A 21633-nucleotide genomic window follows, 5' to 3' on the forward strand; every position below is an offset into this window, starting at 1 on the left:
TGTTTGAATCATCGGCGCTCCCCTGCACCAAATCCTCAGGCTCCCTTCCACGGAACATAGGTAAGAGAGTATCATTTATTTGCATTTCACTAAAGCAGTGTCTTTGCCTGTACTAACCCCGATTTCCTTCCAACAGCCTCTGGGGTCCTCGGCACCATCTGATTCAGCGAACCATCAACCACCTGTGGCCTCAAAGCTCGCACAGGGAGTGTTTATCTTTCTCTCCCTGTGGGTGATTTGTGGACAGAGGCTCAATACTCTTCACTTCGTGGCAAGTCACGACAATGGGAGTCAATCGGGGCTCCTTCTCTCCGGTGGCAGAACGTCCCCAGCAGGTTAACCCAACCCGTAGAACTTTCTCTAGATATTCAAGTTTGATTTGTCTTCTTGCCGATCCGAGGACCTCACTAAATCTTCCAATCTGTATTAGCGACAGGTGGTGTGTACAAAGGGCAGGGACTTAATAATCAACGCAAGCTTATGACCCGCACTTATTGGGAATTCCTTGTTCATGGCAAATAATTAGTTAGCATGGAGGAGTCTCGTTCGTTATCAGATTTAACCAGACAAATCGCTCCACCAACTAAGAACGGCCATGCACCACCACCCACAGAATCAAGAAATAGCTATCAATCTGTCAATCCTTATCATGTCCGGGCGAGGTTTCAAGATGCAGACTCCACTTCTGGTGGTGCCCTTCCATCAATTCCTTTAAGTTCCAGCTTTGCAACCATACTCCTCCCCCCATCCCCACAGAACCCAAAGACTTTGGTTTCCCGGAAGCTGTTCGGCGGGTCATGGGAATAACAATGCCAGATCGCTAATCTGCATAGTTTATGTTTGGAACTACGACAGTAGATTAATGAAAACATTATTGGCTAATACTTTCACTTTAGTTTGTCTTGCGCTGGTCCAAGAATGTCACCTCTAGCGGCACAATACGAATGCCCCCGGGCGTTCCTTTTAATCATGGCCCCAGTTTCGAAAAACACAAAATAGAACCAGTGTCCTATTCCATTATTCCTAGCGTAAGTATTGAAGTGACCGGCCTGCTTTGAACATTGTACTTTTTTCAAGTAAACACTTCAGACTCCCAGGACACTCAGTCAAGAGCATCAAGGGGGTGCCAAGAGGCAGGGGCTGGGACAGGCAGTGGTAGCTCGCCTTACGGCAGACTGCCAGCTCGATCACAAGATCCAACTACAAGCTTTTTAACTGCAGCAACTTTAATATATGCTATTGGAGCTGGAATTACTGCGGCTGCTGGCACCAGACTTGCCCTCCAATGGGCACTCGTTAAAGGATTTAAAGTGTATTCATTCCAATTATAGTGCCTCGAAAGAGTCCTGTACTGTTATTTTCCGTCACTACCTCCCGGATTCAAGATTGGATCATTTGGGCGTCTGCTGCATTCCTTGATGTGGTAGCCATTTCTCAGGCTCCCTCTCCAGAATCAAACCCCGATTCCCCATTACCTGTGTTCACCATGGTAGTCACAGAAAGTACCATCGAAAGTTGATAGGGCAGACATCTGAATGCAATGTCGCGGTCACACGGATGTGCGATCGGCCTGAGGTTATCAAGAGTCACCAAAGCGGCCGGGTGAGCGAGGATTGGTCTTGGGTCTGATGAATGCACGCATCCCGGGAGGACCGCGCTCGTCGGCATGTATTACCTCTAGAATTACCACAGTTATCCAAGTAATTCCGAACTGCTGGAGAAATGTGCTTGGTGGAGGAGGAGCCGCGTCGTGGCTTGCAAGGGGATCCCGTCTGATCTGACCACTGGGGATTTGCCGGGCTGCTCGGCCTTTGCTCTAGAGCCGCCCACACGAGAGGGCCCTCCCTGAGAGAAGCACACCCTTGACACAGTCCCAAGGCGGGTGGAAGCAAATTGCTTGAAACAGCCGAGGCTGGCCAAGCAGTCCAACCCTAGACGGACCAAGTGCACCAAATCGATCCCATGGAGTGCTCGGAAGAGCACCCCTAGCAGGCCAGTCTCTGCTGGGTCATTGCGTGGGGCACGCCTCCCGGCCGGCCCGGAGTAATGCTGTGGTTTCACCATGGAGCCCGGGTTGGGCAGCGAGAACCAAGAGGAGCTCAGACAGGTCCCTCTCACCCAGTCTATAATAATCCGGAGGAAGGTGGCTAAGCTTTGTCATCTGTGTACCCAGAGTGAAAGAGTGGCACCTATCGGCAAATGTGTTGGGCTCCTTATAGACCCAACTGGAGAAAAATGTAAAACTGACGCCCATCGGGACCTCCAGAGCAGCCCAGCTGTCTGGTCCTTGCAGACATTCCTCTGGCCAATGACCAGATGGTTGGGCTCAGAGAGCAGCCATTGGTAGGTCAGTGCATTCCAATGGGCCTGGACGGGAAGAGCGTTTGGCCTACCACGCCTGACAAAAGACAGGGGACAGGCATGTGCCCAAAGGCATGGCCAGCACTAATCGTCATCCTCGAGCTCTGGCCAGGCCACCTTAGAGTTCCCCCCCTCCACGTAAGGGGTTTTTCTATACACTTTGGAGCTTATCCCTCCGGGGAGGGACAGTCGACCCACATGTGAGACAGGTACCCAAGGCTGAGTGCTTGCGGGGACCAGCCCCCCCCTGTTTGGAGCTTTAGCAGGGCCCCCTTAGAGCTTCTCCCTCCGGGGCTCCCCGCGACTGCCGCAAGGCTTGGGGACTCTCGACCCACACGCACAAGGCTGGCACCCAAGGCCAGTGGGTCCAAGGCCTTGGAGCTATGGCCCGGGCCACCTTAGAGCTTCTCCCGCCACATTAGAGCTTTACCCTCCGGGGTGGGACAGGGCTCCCCACGATCATCACCGGGCTTGGGGACAGTCAACCCAGATGTGAGACAGGCGCCCAAGGCCAGGAACCTCTAAAGGGGCCTGCTATAGCTCCACCTCCCCCGCCAGCCACCCTGGAGCTATAGCAGGCCCCTTTAGAGGTTTTCCCTGTGGTGAGCAATGGGAACCCCACCAGGGCTCCCTGCGACTACCACTGGGTTCGGGGCCTCTCGTCCTGGAGCTCTGGTGCCCCCCCTCAGAGCTTCCCCCACCACATTAGAGCCTTTCCCTCCAGGAATAACCCACAAACACTGTGTAACTCAGGGCCGGCCACTGCGAGCTTATTGACCCCCACGCGGAGGAAAGGGACCCGCTCAGAGCGCCCCTTGGCACACGCACCTCGTCTTGGACCTGACCACACATGGTTGATACTTGCGCGAGGACCAGAAGCAACCCACGAACGCCATTGAACTGAAGCCGGTAATGGCGCCACGGCCGCCCTGGAGGCAGCAGGGTGGCACTTCCATGCCAACCGGAGACAAATGCAGGAGTCAGCCATGGCAACCACAACTCTGGCCATCTGGGCCTACTCCCCGGGCACAGGCTTAAGGTACCACCCCCGTGGTCTGCGGTGGGTGTTTAAGTTTCTGCCTCTCTACCTCTCTACCCTGCCCTGGGCTTAAGGGACCATCTTCGCGCACTCGGGCCAGAGAGACACTTCCACGCCAACTATTAAGCTTACGGAAACCGACCGTAGACAAATGCAGGAGTCAGCTGCAACTCGGGCCATCTGCTCTTCCAGCCACAACTTGGGCCATCTGGGCCTACCACCAGGCCTGCCCCGACCTCACCGTCCAGGGGCACAGGCTTTAGGTACCAGCCCCGCGCCCTGGGGTGGCTTGCCCCCTCTCTTCCCCTGCCCTGTCCGGGGGCTTAAGGCAACACCTCAAAGGCCCGGGCCCAAGGCCATCTGGTCCGCCAGGCTGACCAGAAAAGGTGACAAGAGTGCTCCCCGCTCAGCCCGCACACCCCGGCGGGTGCGCACCCAGGGTGGGTGGTATTTTTCCGTGTGCCCTGCGGGCCCCAGGAGGAAGGATAGAGAACCTTGGCAAAGGTGCCGCCTTGCGACAAAAGCTTGGCTTAGAGGATGACTTCCAATAGATCACTGCAAGGTAGCTGCTCTGCTACTTACGAAACCCTGAACCAGAATCAGGTTGTCACCGAGTGATTTAGCACCAGATTCCCCACGAACATGCGGTGCACTACGGGTGAGAGAGGTGGACCCTTCTGTCCACACTCAAATCCCAAAGCGAGCAGCTCTAAACACCGGCCCAGAGGCCGGCTATCCTAAGCCAACCGATGCTCAACAGCACTGCAGTATCACGGTCTGGGGGGTTGGATTTCTGACTTGGAAGCGTTCAGTCATAATCCCACAGATGGAAGCTTCACACCATTGGCTCCTCAGCCAAGCACGCACACCAAATGCAGTTCCTCTCGTACTGAGCAGGATTACTATTGCAACAACACATCATCAGTAGAGTAAAAATAACCTGTCTCGCGACGGTTTAAATCCACCTCACGTTCCCTATTAGTGGGTGAACAATCCGAAGCTTGGTGAATTATGTTTCACATTGATAGGAAGAGTCGACATCGAAGGATCAAAAAGCGACATTGCTATGAAGGCTTGGCTGCCACAAGCCAGTTATCCCTGTGGTAACTATTCTGACACCTCCTGCTTGAAACCCAAAAAGACAGCAGGATCGTGAAGCCCCACTTTCACGGTCTGCATTCATACTGAAAAATCGAGATCAAGCTAGCTTTTGCCCTTCTGCTCTGCGGGAGGTTTCTGTCCTCACTGAGTTCGCCTTAGGACGCCTGCGTTATCCTTTGACAGGTGTACCACCCCAGTCAAACTCCCCACATGCCACTGTCCCCTGAGCAGGTCGTGCCCGGCAGGTGCCGGGCGCTTGGAGCCAGAAGCGAGAGCCCCACGGGACTCACCTCTTCCTCACCGGGTAAGTGGAAAAACAATAAGAGCAGTGGTATTTCACCAGCGGCCCAAGGGCCTCCCACTTATCCTACCTCTCATGTCTCTTCACAGTGCCAGACTAGAGTCAAACACAACCGGGTCTTCTTTCCCCGATGACTCTGCCAACCTTGTTCTCTTGGCTGTGGTTTCGCTAGATAGTAGGTAGGGACAGTGGGAATCTCATTCATCCATTCATGGACATCACTAATTAGATGACAAGGCATTTGGCTACCTTAAAGGTCATGGTTTCCGCAGCCGTTTACCCACGCTTCATTGAATTTCTTCACTTTGACATTCAGAGCACTTGGCAGAAATCACATTGTGTCAACCCTCCACGTGCCTTTGCAATGCTTTGTTTCCGCAGCCGTTTACCCACGCTTCATTGAATTTCTTCACTTTGACATTCAGAGCACTTGGCAGAAATCACATTGTGTCAACCCTCCACGTGCCTTTGCAATGCTTTGTTTTAATTAAACAGTCAGATTCCCCTGGTCCGCACCAGTTCCAAGTCAGCTGCTAGGTGTCGGTCGAGGCAGAATGTCAGCCCTGAACCCCAGGAGGGGGAAGGAGAGAGGTGAACACTGCAGCTCGGGTGATCCACAGGAAGGGCCCGGCTCGCATCCAGAGGCTGAGCCGCCCCCCTGGGGGGAAGACGGCTCATCCAGCCATGGTGCGCAACCAGCCCTGCTTTGCGCCCCAGCCCGACCGACCCAGCCCTTAGAGCCAATCCTTATCCCGAAGTTACGGATCTAACTTGCCGACTTCCCGTACCTGCATTGTTCTGACACGCCAGAGGTTGTCAGACTTGGAGACCTGCTGCTGATACGGGTACGGCCTGACGCGAGATTTACAACATCTCACCCAGATATTCAAGGACCAGCGAGAGCTCACCGGATGCCGCCAGAACCGCAACGCTTTCCAAGGCTCGGGCCCCTTTCTCGGGGCCAACCCATTCCAGGGTGCCCTGCCCTTCACAAACAAAATAACTCACCCTGCGGCTCCTGCCGGCTTCTCTGGGATCATTTGCGTTACCGCACAGGACGCCGCAAGGGCGCCTCTCTCTGCCACTCTGGGTTCGGGGATCTGAACCCTACTCCCTTTCGATCGGCTGAGGGCATGGAGGCCATAGCACATCCTTTCCGAATGGTGCTCGCTTATCTCTTAGGACCAACTGACCCATGTTCAACTTCTGTTCACATGAAACCTTTCTCCACTTCATCCTTCAAAGTTCTCGTTTGAATATTTGCTACTACAACCAAGATCTGCACCTGCGGCGGCTCCACCCGGGCCCTCGCCCCGGGTTTCTGTGCATACCGCAGCAGCCCTCCTACTCGCCTGACTAAGCCAGCCGTGCATGGGCCTGATGCTCCAGCGCCAACCATTTTCAGGGCTAGTTGATTCGGCAGGTGAGTTGTTACACACTCCTTAGCGGATTCCGACTTCCATGGCCACCATCCTGCTGTCTATATCAACCAACACCGTTTCTGTGGTCTGATGAGCATCTGCATCATGCGCCTTAACCGGGGTGCGGTTCATCCCGCAGCGCCAGTTCTGCTTACCAAAAGTTGCCCACTGAGCACTTTCATACAATACCCGGCTCGCTGGCGAGCCGGGCTTCATACCCATTTAAAGTTTGAGAGTAGGATGAGATAATTTTGGCCCCAAGACCTCTAATCATTTGCTTTGCTAGAAAAAAAATGGGGTTTCCGTGCGCCAGCATCCTGAGGGAAGTTTCAGAGAGACCCAGCTACTATATTGTTCGATTAGTCTTTTTCTCCTATAGCCAGGTGGAATGACCAATTTACACATCAAAACCGCTACAGACCTCCACCAGGCCGAGTTTACCATCTTTTTGGTACTATCACACACGCTCATGCATCATCTCTCTGACAGAACGGGCGAGATGGGTCGGTAGAGGGCCCACCGCCACAGGATGCCACAGCAATCGGCGAGCACCGGCCCTCAACATCATTACATCACAGGGTTTAATTCGGCCCTCTGATGGGGCACGTGTTATACTCCTTGGTCAGTGTTTCCAGACCGGTCGGGTGGTTAACCGACATCATCTCAGACCCCTGCCGCCCTTTGGGGGTCTCCCGCCCGGCAGCACGACGTGGTCGGGCGTATTGAGGGCAGTCCACCATAGTTGCAACGGGACTGTCTCCTGTCGCCACTCTAACGACCCCCAAGAGGAGCCAGGACGGTTGCCGGGTAAGGGCGCAGTGGCGGTCTATCTCCCTCAGTCCTGTGGACACAGCAAAACTGCTGTCAGGGGGCTTTAACACTCTCTGCTGGAGCAGAGAGCCACCTGCCCCCTGAGGCCTTCCCAGCCGTTCGTGGTGCACCGCTACAGAGGAAATGCACCCTGCTGGGGCTGGATGTGCCCAGGCCGCAGTCCCGCAAGGGCCTCCCCTGTTCCAGGTGACCAACCTGCCTGCCGTGTTGAATCCTGTGGGAGGACTGCACAGACCCCACCAGTTTACGTCTCAACTGTTTCACGCCCTCTTGAACTCTCTCTTCAAACTTCTTTTCAACTTTCCTTTACGGTACTTGTTGGCCATCAGTTTCGCGGCCGTATTTAGCCTTAGACAGAGTTTACCACACGCTTTGGGCTGCATTCTCAAGCAACCTGACTCCAAGAAGACCTGATCCTGGTGTTCAAGAGGCCACTATCGGCCCAACACCATCTGCGTGGTGAGACTCGATTAGAAGGACTTGAGCCCCCTGAGCGATGCCGGGGAGTCTGTCTTCTGTCTGTCACATTTCCCACGCCTGCCGCCAAATGGGGATTCGGCGCTGGGCTGTTCCCTTTTCACTGGCCGTTACTGAGGGAATCCTGGTTAGTTTCTTTTCCTCTGCTTAGTAATATGCTTAAATTCAGTAGGTCACCACATCTGATCTGAGGCCGTGGTCGGGGAGCACAAAGCTCAGGGCAGCTGGCCTCGGGCCTGTACGGGGGGTTGCTCCAGCCCTGTGCCTCTGGCGCAGGCGACTGTGCTCTGTCCCAATCTGCAACCGAAGCCCACATGGTCACGAGGTCCACGCTCCATGGTCATCCTGCGCTGGCAGCCGTGGGACACCAAAGACAGCCACACACAGCACAGCCAGATGCCCCGGGGTAGGGTGAAGGTGTGCCAGGCTTTTTTAAAGCCTGCTGCCGCTGCCACCACATCCGGGGCGCGCCGGCCACCCGGCCCTCCCAAAACCAGCATGAGGTGGGGAAACTGGGGAGGCCAGGACGCGTCGGCAATGAGCTTGCCCCCCAGATCCAAGGATCCAGCGTCGGTGCTGATCGGGGTCTGACCTTAGGGGGATTAATGGAATGGGGTCCCTGCGACAGCCCCGGCCACACCCCTGGGAGGGAACCCCGGGGCGATTGATGTACAAGCTAAACTCAGATAGGCGCAGCCCCGGGAAAAACCCAGGGCCACATGGTGCGTTTGAAGTGCTAATCAATGTGTCCTGCAATTCACACTAATTCTCTCAGCTAGCTGCGTTCTTCATCGATGCACAAGTCGAGTGATCCACCGCCAAGAGTTACAGGCAACTTTTTTTTGTTCCAGACATCGGCCTGACCCTGCCGGTGCAGGAGAGGTCTGGGGAGGCAGTGCCGCCTGTGGCAGGACAGCCCAGCGCCCTGTCTAGCTCGGCCGAAACCATTGTGGTTTAAAAAAAGAAAAAAATCCAGGTGCTCAGCCTGGGAAGCCTGACCGCCACCTGCAGCAGCATAGTGCTTCCCAGGGGGATGGAGGTAGGCCGCTCCGCCACCTACCCACCCGGCCTGATCCACTCCTCCTTAACTGACCCCTTCCGCTTCCCATTTGGAGGGGGCCTGGAGCCAGTCAGCGAGGTGGGCCAGAGACACCACAGACAGGGAGTTGGGTGGGACCGCTAGAGTCTTCAAACCCCAGCCCAGCCGCATATGGCCCAGCTCCAGGTACCTGGGCAAGAGGGAAGGTCACCCACTGTGCCAGCGGGCCTTGCCATCGCTCGCCCCCAGAAGTGGGCGGCTGGAACCTTGGCGCCCACCGTCGAGTAAGCCAGCTGCACCATGGCTCAGGGCTCATGCCTGGCGTGCCGGGCCCCTATCTGTCTGGGGAGGCACCCCTCGAGAGCAGTCATGTTCCCCTCGGCTCCAGGCTGCCCCCACTCGGGCCTCCCTGCTGACCAGGGTGTGCCCACCAATGCCCACCCACTGGCAGGTCAGAGAGAGTAGTGCGCGCCCCCGGCCAGCGCAGAGGCGGGCTCAGTGAGGAGAGGGGGCTGCGCAGGGCTCCCTTTCTGGTGCGTGGTTGGGGACATCCCCAGTAGGTTAACCCAACCCTGCCAGGTATCCTTGGCCATCTGCTGGGTCGCGGATCCCTCTCCGGTGGAAGGGAATACCCGCTCCCTGGCGCCTGGTTGACCACATGCACCGGATCGCTCTGCGAGAGGTGCCCCGGGCTGTGGGTGTGCACGTCTGGGATGCTACCAAGGTCGGGGCCATGGCTCTCCCTCCCGCTGCTCCACTGTTAATGATCCTTCATGCCCCCACCCACAAACAGATACCATTCACACTCAAATGCCCCATTTCTCCTTCCAAACACGTTCCAGATTCAAATGTCACTTCCCTCGTGACCCACATGCCACCATCCCTCCATCCAAACCCACACAAAGACACCAACATCCATTTCTCCATACCTACACCAAGATGCTCCACCCCTCAGAGCCACACCCATATTCTTCACCTCCACCTCCAGACTCACACTCAGATGGTGCCATTCGCCCTCTCTCTCTATACCCACACCCAATTACCCCATCCCTTCGACACACACACATGCTCCCACTACTCCAATAAACCAACATCCTTCTCTCCAGTCAAACATACCCCATCCCTCCATTCACACCCAGATACCCCCTTCCTTCCCACCAGTGTGCTCCAGCCCTGGCCCACATGCTACACCATTTCCTGGCATGTCCCTATCATATGCCCTGTCCCTCCATTCCAGATCAACAATGCCCCCTCCGATTCAGACTCCAAGATGCCCAATCCCTTCCTCAAGACCCATACCATGATGGCCCATGCTCCATCCACACAGAAAGATGTCCCTATCCATCCTCTGACCAATGAGCCCCAATCCCTTCCTCCAGACCCACACCAATGTGCCCCATCCCTCCCTCCAGATGTACACCAATGTGTCCTATGCGTCCCTTCATACCCACAGCAATGTCCCCTTCGCTCCCTCCAGACCTACACCCATGTGCACCATCCCTTCATCTCAGACCCACACCAATATGCCCCATCCCTCCCTCTAGACCAATACCATAATGCCCCAACCTCTCTCCACATGCCCCTTCCCCTTGCATCAGATTCCCATTTGCTGATCCTGAATCACATGCAGATAGCCCCAGCCAACCCCCTTTAAAACCACTCATCCTAGTATTTCCCCATCCACCCGGACCCACACCAATGTGTCCCATCTCCTCCTTCCAGACCCACACCAATATGCGCCCATCCCCCCTGACCAATGTCCCCGTCCCTCCCATCAAACCCACACCAATGTGCCCCCACCACCTCCCTCCAGAGCCACACCAAGATGCCCCATCCAACTTCCCAACACACACCTAAATGGCCCATGCCACCCTCCAGACCCACTGTGCCTCATCTCTCCCTCCAGAAACACACCCATGTGCACCATCCCTCCGCCCAGATCCACACCAATGTGCCCCCACCACCTCCCTCCAGAGGCCACACCAAGATGCCCGGACCCACTTCCCAACCCACACCTAGATGACCAATGCCACCCTCCAGACCCACTGTGCCCCATCTCTCCCTCCAGAAACACACGCATGTGCACCATCCCTCGGCCCAGATCCACACCAATGTGCCCCCACCACCTCCCTCCTCAGCCCCACCAATTTGTCCGCACCACCTCTCTCCAGAGCCACACCAAGAGGCCCCGTCCAACTACCCAACCCACACCTAGATGACCCATGCTACCCATCTCTCCCTCCAGAACCACACCCTTGTGCACCATCCCTCCGCCCAGATCCACACCAATGTGCTCCCACCACCTCCCTCCAGAGCCACACCAAGATGCCCCGTCCCACTTCCCAACCCACACCTAGATGACCCATGCCACCCTCCAGACCCACTCTGCCCCATCTCTCCCTCCAGAAACACACCCATGTGCACAATCCCTCCGCCAAGATCCCCACCAATGTGCCCCCACCATCTCCCTCCAGAGCCACACCAATGTGCTCCCACCAGAGCCACACCAAGATAAACTGTCACACTTCCCAACCCATGCCTAGATGGCACATGCCACCATCAAGACCCACTGTGCCCCATCTCTCCCTCCAAAAACACACCAATGTGCCCCCACCTCCTCCCTCCAGAGCCACACCAATGTGCCCCACCACCTCCCTCCAGAGCCACACCAATGTGTCCCCACCACCTCCCTCCAGAGCCACACCAAGATGCCCCGTCCCACTTCCCAACCCACACCTAGATGACCCATGCCACCCTCCAGACTCACTGTGCCCCATCTCTCCCTCCAGAAACACACCCATGTGCACCATCCCTCCACCCAGATCCTCACCAATGTGCCCCACCAACTCCCTCCAGAGCCACACCAATGTGCCCCCACCACCTCCTGTTAGGCAGAATCCTGTGCAGTGCCCTTAGGGACCACTACACACAATTAAGACTGAAGGTGGCAATACAAGTTTTACCTTTGGTACAAGCCTGTACTACTAGGTCAAAGTGGTAGCAGTAGCGGAGCAGCCAGGCTTATCTCAAGAGTATATGAGCAGTAGCAGAGATTACACAAAGGGACTACTATTACTGTGACTCAAGCAAACACTGACTCAAGGTTTCAGGTAGAAAAATATAAGTACATTTATTTTTTTTTTTTAAAATATATTTTTATTGTTGTTTTCTTATGTTTTTTGCATTTCAACAAGTTTCAAATAGTGCATCTCAATTACAATAATGCTTGTATCTTAGATCGTTCTTAGTGTTGATAAACTTAAACTGGCAAAAAACAGATAACGAAAAAAGATGACTTGCACATAAGTACCAAATTGACACTTGTGCCCCCCCCCTTCCCTCCCCCCACCCTCCCTCCTTTCCCCCTTTTCCCTCCTTCCTTCCTCTGGTTTCGCTCTAATACAGATGTGGTCGAGTCCTATCAAACAGATTGTGTGGTGCTTTTTTCAACTTTTTCAAGTAAGATCTTTCGTGTTGGGTGCAGTGCTCAAATTCTTACTTAGTTGGCTATCCTATGTGGGTTAGCTAGCCGGTGGGGGCAGCTTTCTATATGTTTCTCGCTGATCATGTCGGTGTATGTCTATTGCTTCGTCTCATGGTATCCCTGTGCGCTGAGAAGAATTCTAAGAAGGGCAGCCATATCGTGTTTATGTTTCTCTTAGATTCTTGGATTGCTGCTGTGAGGCTTTCCATTTCAAAGATGGCGTGTGCTTTAGTGACCCAGTCGTTCTTTGTGGGCAGGGATGGGGATTTCCATTTTATTGTCAGACAGACCCTTGCTGCTAACATTAAATTGCGGGGCATATGTGTGAGTATTGCATTGGAATCCTCTCCGTCTGGCTCTACTCCGAACAGGACTAGGATTGGAGTTAAGTTCCTGTGTATTCCATCTATGGCTTGTATCCAGCCCAAGACCTCCTTCCAGTACGTCTGCACTACTCGGCAGCTCCACCATTGATTCCAGTAATCAATGGTTTCACCACATCCTCTCCAACAGAGTGGAGACGTACCGGGAAACATCCTGGACAGTCTTTGGGGGGTATAATGCCATCTGACCAGTAAACGTGCATTGTGCATTTTATATTGGACTGAGATAGATGATGTCCACACTGCTCTATAAATGGTGTCCCAGGTTTTCGGTTGTTCAGTGAGGCCTAACTCTTGTTCCCACCTGGCTTCAGATTGGGGGCGTTTCAGACAACCCCTCGTGAGCAAGGCTTTATACATACGTGAGATCAGGCCTTTCATTGTTTGGGGGACGCTTACTATCTGCTCAAATGGAGTGAGGGGGCGTTTTAACTTTGTGCCCCACCTGGCATCGTTCAGGGCACCCCTTAGCTGCAGATATAGCATAGGGGTCACCTCGTTTCCACGCATTGGCTCTCTCGCTTCTTCGTAAGAAATAAATTTGCCTTCTCTCCACATTTGGCCCACCCGCGTCAACCCTGCGTCGAGCCAAGGCTGAAAGTGCTGTACCTCTGCTATGAGATCACGGATGGGAGAAGCCCAGATGAGACTGAGAGGGGAGGGCCATGTCGTGACACCTTCCATTTTTCGGGAAGGGCGCCATAGAGACCATAAGACTTTCAGAATTGGGTGTTCTCTTATCCTACGGGTCATTGCTGGTAGAGGAACCCACATCCATTCTCCCAACGTGACTGGTGCGAAAATGTCGTTTTCTATGGCTACCCATTGTTTTTCGGGGTTTTCCCAGAGGTGGTCTGATAATACTCTGAGCTGAGATGCCCTGTAGTACTCTTCTAAATCTGGGTATCCCATGCCCCCTGACTCTTTGGGTTGAATCATTGTGGAATATGGGATTCTTGGTTTCTTGTCGGCCCAGAGATATTTTAGGAGCGCTCGTTTGACTTCCGCCATGAATGGCTCCGGTATTATTATGGGGAGGGATTGAAACAAGAACAATAAACGAGGTAGGACGTTCATTTTTATGGAGGTGAAGCGGGCTGCCCAGGATAACGGTAACCTCGTCCATCTGTGTATGTCTGCTTGAATGGTTTTCCATAGAGGGACGTAGTTGGCTTCGAATAGGCCTGATATGGGAACTGTTATGTTTACACCCAGGTATTTCACCGAGTGGGACTGCACCAAGAATCCCCAGTCCGCCTTCAATTGCTCTAGTGCTGCGATGTCCGGTTTTAGTGGTACCGCAATGGTTTTTTGCAGGTTGGCTCTAAAGCCCGAGAGAGCCCCATAACGGAGTATCTCTTGAAAGAGGGCGGGTATGGATTCCACGGGTCGGGTGAGGTATAATAGGATATCATCCGCAAACATAGCTAATTTGTATTCCTCTCCTCCTCGTGGAATTCCGTGAATCAGGGGGCTTGATCTTATGGCCTGGGCAAATGGTTCAATAATTAATGCGTATATTAAGGGGGATAGCGGACAACCCTGCCTCGTACCCCGTGTAAGGGTGAATGACGTCGAGGCTACACCATTAATAGATACTCTAGCTTGAGCAGAATGGTAGAGTGCTTTGGCCCCTTGGATCCATGTGCTTCCCAGGCCGACCCATCTTAGTACTGCCCGTAAAAAGGGCCATTCCACGCGGTCAAATGCCTTCTCGGCGTCGATCGATAGGAGCAGGGGGCCTTCTGCCGCTTCTCGCAGTGTCGCCATGAGATCCAGGGTCTTCCTGATATTGTCTGCTCCCTGCCTTCCCCTTATGTACCCGACCTGGTCGGTGTGGATCTGCTGTGGCAAGACTACCGCCAACCGTGCCGCCAAGATGCTAGAGTAGATCTTGGCGTCTACATTAATGAGGGAGATAGGGCGATATGATGAGCATTCCAGGGGGTTTTTATTTTCCTTTGGAATGACAATAATTATGGATTCAGTAAACGATTTAGGTGCCTGGCCCGTCTCCAAAATTGAGTTAAATAATTTAGTAAGGAATGGGGTCAAGGAGGTACTATTAGTCTTATAAAAGGCCGGTGTGTAGCCGTCTTGTCCCGTTGCTGAGCCCGCTTTTAGGTTCGAAATCGCTCCCTGAACTTCAAAGGTGGTGATTGGATTATTTAGTACTCCTAGGTGTTCTTCCGTTATTGTTGGTCGGGGGAGAGCGGATAAATATGGGTTTATAGCCGGGGTATTCTCATCTCCTTCTGTTGTGTATAGTTCTGAGTAGAACTTAGCAAATCGGTTGACTATGTCCTGCGGAGCAGTGAGGGGGGAGCCCGATTCATCGTTAATCTTATGGACTGCCCTTTCCGCTCTTTGTTTTCTAAGTCGGTTTGCTAGCATTGTGTGGGCCTTATCCCCCTTCTCGAAGAACTTCTGCTTTAGGTACTTAAGCTGCGTGAGTGCCTTGCCCTGCCATATGTCTCTCAATTCTCCCCTAAGTCCCTTGATTTGATCTATTAAGTCTACCTCGTGAGTTGGATTCTGCCTCAGAGTTTTCTCTAGAGATGTTATCTCTGTTCTCAATTCCCCCTCTCTGAGCTGCCTGAGCCTTTTTTTGGCTACTCCCTCTGCTATGAGGAGCCCCCTAATTGTGGCTTTTCCTGCCTCCCATACTGTGTTTAGTGGCATGTCATTAATGTCGTTAACTTCAAAATAATTAGTGATGGCTTCTGCCAGGTTCTCTTTAAATATTGGATCTCTGCACAAGAAGTCATTACAAATCCATCTGCGCTCGGGTTTGGACAATGGGCCGAGGTTTAGCTCTACAGTGCATAAGTCATGGTCTGACCAGGCTACAATTTCTATGGTGGATTTCAAGATAGCACTTTCCTCCTCTGCTCCCAATAATATATAATATATTCTTGAGAACGTTTGATGCGGGGGAGAGTAGAAGGTGTATGCCCTGTCCTCTGGGTGTGTTGTGCGCCAGGAGTCAATTAGGTGATGTTCTCTTAACAAGCTTCGAAATCTATCGCCTTGTAGGTGGCTGGGGGGATGGACATTCTGTGCCACTGAGAGCCAATCCTTTTCTCTTTCTGCCGCTACATTGAAGTCTCCCCCGCAAATCAGGGTGCCCTCTCGCCAGTCCTCTAGGAAATCGAGCAATGGTTCGATAAAGGTGGACTGGGCTTGATTCGGGACATATACAGAGCAGAGAGTAACCTTACGTGTTCTCATCCTGCCTTTCAGAGCTACGAACCTGCCCTCTTTATCTCTATCTATGTGGTCTATTTGGAGGCTCAGGGATTTCCTATATAGTATTCCCACCCCTCCTTTCTTGCGCGGGCCTGATGCCCATATTGAGTCTTCCATGTCCCTGCCCACAATTTTACGTTCTTCCCCTTGGGTATATTTCGTCTCTTGGATGAAAAGTATATCAACTCCGGATTGTTTAAATTGACGGGCTAACATTGACCTTTTTTGAGGGGAGTTGAGGCCCTTAACATTAAGGGAACCGAAGACGATTCCATAAGTTCTAGCCATACTGACCAGTATGGATCTTGTATTGTGCCCCATTTATCTGTAGCTTTTGAGGTGGCTCTGTTTCCCACACCTGTTTTTGGTTATTGCCATATTGAGGAGGTCCCCCCATGTGTAAAGTATTGTAACGTGTCAATTTTTCTGTTCTGTGGGATTGCTTGTTCCCCCCTCCCTCCCTTCCCTCCCAAGTACATTTATTTTTAAACCATTCGTTATAAACACAACACTTCTATTAAACTTCAATAAAAACCACACGTTAAATTTACTACAACTAACCAATTCACTTTGTACAGTAAGTCTCAAGATAAGTACCCTGTGTTTGAATGAACCAGTGTTATGAACAAAACACATTAACGCGAATACAATTGCGATCACTGTTTGACAGTTCGGTCTACTAAACAAACGCGTATCCGTGACATGAAATGCTACCGGGGCAAAAACACACTTAGCACCTAAGATACCCAGAGGGAGTTGGAGGCAAAAATCACAGGCAATATTTTGGTTAGGCAGGCAGAATCAAGAAACACTCAGAGACAGGAGTTCAAACGTCAAAGGGCTGGAGCCAGGGTCGAAAGACACCGGGGCTGTCAGGGTTGCACACCGGTACCTGGCGCAGGAGTGGATGTACCAACTACCCCCACACTGGTCTTGATACCTGCAAGACGAAGCTTACGCAGGCCTTCGCGACCAGGGCAGGGAAAGAGGGTTAGGGTCTCGTTGATTGGATAGGTTGGGGGGTTGTGGGAAAACCGGGAAAAGGAGTAGGGCGAGGTAATGGGTAGGTAGAGGGAAATTGGGTGAGGTTCAACTGCTGCACACCTTCATCGTCATAACACACCACATGATAATTCCTGCAGAGCCTGCAGGCTGGACCACACAGTACGCTTTCTGAAGTGTGAATCACATAAGCAACATTTGACCCCTTTGAGCAGTTCAATTGGCAGTGGGTAACCACTGTCACAGGTAAACTAGCATGCAACACTTAGCTTGGGTTCATTGTCCGGTCCGAGTGCTCGGTCCTTGGGAAGCTGTCAGTCTGTGCTGCGTCTCCGAAAACGGTGTGGACTGGTCACGTCTTCCGCTACAAAGAAAAAGTATGTGTTATTCCAGGTCACACATACGCACGGTCATTCACTCCATGCCGCATTCATACTTTCTTCCCCAGGCGCCAAACAGGTCGTTAGTAACGTGTCAGCGCGAGCTTCGCCGCGCGTGGCTTGGGGCGCGGGTATTCTCCTTTTTATGGTGCCAATGTTGCGCTCCTCATTTCTGCATGACTCGCGCTGCTAAACACTTTTGTCCCAGGGCCTGTACTTATCTCGTATGCCGGCGCAGGGGCGAGCGCTATGGACTGGGAGACTGTGCCCCCTGCGCTTCCCAAAACTCTCTCTACGGGCTTTCTCAGGATTGAGTATTGCGTGGCTTCGATTCCCCGGGTATGCGTCCCAAACTTATCTGAGTATCGGCGAGGGGCCAGACTCTCAATCAGGCGGGGCGGGGCCCCTCGCACGGGTTTTCCTACGGAGCTCGGTGTCTCACGTCCTCCTCCACAGCGATCTCGAGCACAAGCCCCGTGTCGGTGTTCTCGCGCATGCGCGTTGGGGCGTACCACGCCCGATCTGATTCCTGATTGGCTGTCTGTGCGCGAGGCATGCTGGGAAGTGTAGTCTCGATGCACTTGCAGCGCCTGCAGCCTACAGGGAGGACAAAGCAGTCTCCTGTATGGCAGCACCCTTCCCCATCCCACCTGAACACCACACACATTCACAACACGTGGCCCATAGTGCAGGACACCCACCAGTTTCTTCACTACAGGTGCCGCCGCATACTTTGCTGCATGCTTTTTGCGTGCCCCCCCAGGTCTGCCCCTGACATCACTCCCCCCCCACGGAAGGCCGGTGGAGGCCGGGGTTTATCTGGGAAGTTGCGATGGAAGGTGCGCAGCAGTCTTGGGGCATGTACATGAGCAGAGGGCTCCCAAGAGCGGTCTTCAGGCCCATACCCAATCTACCAGATACAGAACCCGTCCTGCCCTATCCCTTTTAGAATTTAGGATTGCTTGGACCTCATATTCAGGTTCTCCTAGTACTAGGACAGGTGGTGGTTTTTGGGTCGTGGTAGCCTTGGGGGCTGGCTTCAATAATGCGGTATGGAACGTTGGATGTATTCTCATTTGAGGGGGCAGTTTTAAACGCACGGCTACGGGATTGATGATTCGTTCTATGGGGAAAGGGCCCAGATATCGTGGTTGTAATTTACGTGGTCCATGTAAAGTTATATTACGAGTGGAGAGCCAAACCATGTCTCCCACTCGATATTGAGGGCAGGCTCGACGATGTTTGTCAGCATATTTTTTGTAGATGGTCTTGGATTGTACAAGATTACCCTGCGCCTCTTTCCACACCTGTTCCATGCATTTCCTCCGTCCTATTATGGTTGGAAGGGTCGGCTTGGATTCTGCCAATGCAACAGGGAGTACCTTGGGGTGGTAGCCATAAAGGCAGTAAAAGGGTGATTGCTTTGTGGAAGTATGGTTGGCGTTGTTGTACGCTAACTCTGCCAACCATACATGTTGCAACCAAGTTGCTTCCCGACTGGCAATAAAACAGCGTAGGTACTGTTCTAGCCCCTGATTGACTCTCTCCGTTTGGCCGTCTGTTTCCGGATGATAGCCCGATGTCAGGCTCACATCCATTCCTATGATTTTGCAGAATTCACGCCAGAAGCGGGAGGTGAATTGTGGTCCCCTATCTGTTGTTATGTGGGAGGGCAGTCCATGGAGGCGTACTATATGTTGAAGAAATAGCTCTGCGACTTGACCTGCGGTTGGTACTCCCATACAAGGGATAAAGTGTGCCATTTTAGAAAACGTATCAACCACCACCATGATGGAGGTAAACCCCTGTACTGCCGGTAAATCTACTATGAGATACATAGTGATGGAGCGCCAGGGTGCAGAGGGTGTTGGCAATGGGCACAACAACCCTGCTGGTTTACCGTGGTCGGATTTATTGCGTGCACACGTATCGCAGTCACTCACATACTGTTGTACGTCTCGCCGCCACTGAGGCCACCAGAAATACCGTGATACCAGTTCTTGGGTCTTGGTCCTACCTGGATGGCCCGCAAGAGGGGAATCGTAGCACCAAGACATGGCCTTTTTTTGGAGTTTGGTAGCGGGTAAGAAGAGTTGCTGGCCGTGATACGGGAGTCCAGCAATTACCTGATGTTGCGGGTCTTCTGCACACCACTTGTGCAAATCCTGCATGGATAATTCTTGCTGAATCATCTCAAATAGTCCAGTCGTAGCACCCACTATACGTGCTAGTGGAACTATGGTCTGTGGAACACTTTCTGTTTTATTGACAGGTTCAGGGTACCGTGACAGAATGTCGGCCTTTCGGTTATTAGTCCCCGGCCTATATGTAATTATAAAATCAAATTCCGCGAAGAACAGGGCCCAACGCAATTGCCGCGGGCTCAAGTTTTTAGCAGTCCGGATAAATTGTAAGTTCCGGTGATCGGTTATTACAGTCACTGTGTGCCGAGCCCCCATCAGATAATGTCGCCACTCATCAAAGGCGGCTTTGATGGCAAGTAATTCACGGTCTGCAATGGTGTAATTTGCCTCAGCTGGTAACAGTTTTCGCGAATAGTAGGCCTCCGGATGGAGTAGGCCTGATTCTGGATTCCTTTGAGACAATATGGCCCCTAGTGCATAGCTGGAGGCATCAGTCTCCACTATAAATGGTTGAGCAAGGTCGGGGTGTCTCAGGACAGGTGCGTTAGTAAAAGCGCTCTTAAGTAGCCGAAAACCTCGTTCAGCGGTTTGATCCCACACAAAGGTGCATCCCTTACGTAGCAGTTTGGTGATTGGTGTTACCAATTCCGAGAAATTTTTTACGAAGCGCCGATAGAAGTTGGCAAACCCCAGGAAGGATTGTACCTCTTTCACGTTAGTAGGGGATGGCCAACTTAGTATCGCTTTCACCTTTTTCTGGTCCATTTGTACCCCGGTGGGTGTCAGGAAATACCCCAAAAATTCAACGGTGGTACGATGAAACTCGCACTTTTCTAACTTAGCGTAGAGTTGATGTTCCCGCAATTTAGATAATATGGCGCGAACGTGCTGGACGTGTTCCTGAGGGCTACGAGAGTAAATTAGAATGTCATCTATATAGACAACTGCACAGATGTCTAGAAACTCTCGGAGGACTTCGTCCAAGAAGTGTTAGAAGGCTGCGGGTGCATTACAGAGGCCGAATGGCATAACCTGGTATTCGTACAATCCGAATTTTGTACGGAAGGCGGTTTTCCATTCGTCCACCTCACGCACCCGCACTAGATGGTAAGCGCCTCTAAGATCCAACTTAGTGTAGATGACCGCATCTCGTACCTGGTCTAACAGAACTGGTATGAGAGGAAGGGGGTAACGGTTTTTGATGGTAATCCGGTTTACCCCGCGGTAATCGATACAAGTCCGGAGCTCCCCGGACTTCTTGGGAACGAAGAATAAGGGGGAAGAGACTGGCGAGTTTGAATGACGAATAAAACCGCTCTGCAGGTTTGTAGCAATATACTCGCGAAGATGCTCATTTTCTGCCTCTGTCAGTGCATAGATACGACTGCACGGGAGAACAGCTCCCGGTTCAAGATCTATTCTGCAGTCGAACGATCTGTGCGGAGGCAGAGTCTCTGCAGCCTTTTTATTGAACACATCCGCAAAGTCGGAGTATTCTTCGGGTAGGTCTGTGAAACATGTCTTGGCCGGCTGGTCCTTTTCAGTACCAATGATGCACGGAACTATGAGGGGTTTTGGTTTACAATGTGTTGGGCAATAAGTGGAGCTCAATGCGACCCGACCAGTAAGCCAACGAATATCTGGATCATGTTTACGTAACCAAGGTAGTCCAAGAATAATCCCGAACTGTGGGGCGGCAATCACGTCAAAGATGATCTCTTCCCAATGTGATTCCCCACATTGTAGGGTCAATTTTTGGGTACAATGAGTAATAGGACCTGAACTGAGAGGGGAGCCATCAACCGCCTGAACCGGCTCTGGTGTTTCTTTCGGGTAAACGGAGATCCCTAATGCTACCACACACTTGGTATCAATGAAATTTCCCGTTGCTCCCGAGTCCACCAGCTTGGATACCATCCTCTGGTGCCCTGAATAGCCCAATTGACCCGATATCTTAATATGGGGAGCATAATTGGGATTGTCCGTGACTGGGGCCCTAACCTCTGGAAAGCTTGGTCGGGTGACCCCCACTACCGCCGAGCGGATACGTTTCCCTGACTCTTAGGCTTTGTGGGGCACTCTCGCACGAAATGCCCGGCTAAACCACAATAAAGGCAAACACCTTCTTTCCTCCGTCGCTCCTTCTCTTCCGTGGATAAGGGTCCTCGGACAGAACCTATTTGCATGGGTTCATCCCCACCAGACCTTTCTACCTGCCCACGAGGTCCACGAGACTGATCTAACCTGACCATCGGGCAAGGTTCACCTTTTCTTTTATCGCCCCGTCTCTCAGCCTGACGATGATCCAACCGTAAGGCAAGATCGATCATGTCGGAGCATTCCACCGGCTGTGGATCAACCTGGGCAATTAGATCTTTCAGATCGTCCCGCAGGCCTTGATAGAATAGAGACATTCGCTTG

At 52.7% G+C, this 21633-nt stretch overlaps 2 pseudogenes; both read right to left on the reverse strand.

Moving 5' to 3' along the window:
• Positions 1 to 3917: 3917 nt before the first annotated feature.
• LOC138517204 (28S ribosomal RNA) lies at positions 3918 to 7727 on the reverse strand (annotated as a pseudogene).
• Positions 7728 to 8207: 480 nt separating this feature from the next.
• LOC138517098 (5.8S ribosomal RNA) lies at positions 8208 to 8358 on the reverse strand (annotated as a pseudogene).
• Positions 8359 to 21633: the final 13275 nt, after the last annotated feature.

The sequence above is a fragment of the Ambystoma mexicanum genome, chromosome 6q (genome assembly GCF_040938575.1).
Source record: "Ambystoma mexicanum isolate Mex_15411 chromosome 6q, UKY_AmexF1_1, whole genome shotgun sequence".
Classification (NCBI taxonomy): Eukaryota; Metazoa; Chordata; class Amphibia; order Caudata; family Ambystomatidae; genus Ambystoma; species Ambystoma mexicanum.